This window comes from Halyomorpha halys, unplaced genomic scaffold, assembly GCF_000696795.3.
Source record: "Halyomorpha halys isolate HHAL.00 unplaced genomic scaffold, Hhal_1.1 Scaffold1143.1, whole genome shotgun sequence".
NCBI classification, from domain to species: Eukaryota; Metazoa; Arthropoda; class Insecta; order Hemiptera; family Pentatomidae; genus Halyomorpha; species Halyomorpha halys.
The window spans coordinates 7,750-8,350 of record NW_027106264.1 but is presented as its reverse complement, the minus strand read 5'-3'; the positions used below and the strand labels follow the sequence as shown (position 1 = coordinate 8,350).

Sequence of the window (601 nt, the reverse complement as noted above, 5' to 3'; positions counted from 1 at the left end):
CCTCCTAACTAAACTTGGGAGACTAATCAATTTTGATTAGTAATTTATACATAGTTTTCAATAAACTGGGGTGAAATAACTGCCTTTTTTTTCTATCCGGTTCTAACAAAGGATCAAAAACTAATATATAAATTTTTAAAGATATAAAGCACCGAATAAGAAATTATTGAAAATTATGAATTCGAAATCATAAATTCGCGTTAATTTTGCCCAAACAACAATAAATCAATTTATTTTGGTAAATATCACGAAAACCAATATTCCTGGGAATAAAGTGTCGTAAATTTCTGTATAGTACATTTAACTAGCTCCAATTCGAGTGCTAATAGACATCTGTACGTCGAATATTTTTGGAAATATCGATTTCTCAAAATAAATTCATTAACTTACGATTTTTTATGAAAAGTTTGGGAACTATTGAACTTAAATATCTCTATTATGGCTCATATTTTAGCAAATTTACTCTACTTCAAATGATGTTCTCTTAGATCTTTTTAGTGTTGTTGGTTGTTTTAATGATATAGAGCTCCAAATGAAAAATTAATTTTTTGTTTAACGTATTGAAACACAGTCATTTTGAATACCTCCTAACTAAACTTGG

The 601-nt window shown here is 27.5% G+C and overlaps 1 protein-coding gene across 1 annotated transcript in view; it reads right to left on the bottom strand.

The window, feature by feature from the left end:
* Positions 1–601, bottom strand: part of LOC106688495 (uncharacterized) — a gene marked incomplete at its 5' end in the record, with an annotated part of 22,398 nt that overhangs the window by 21,377 nt on the left and 420 nt on the right.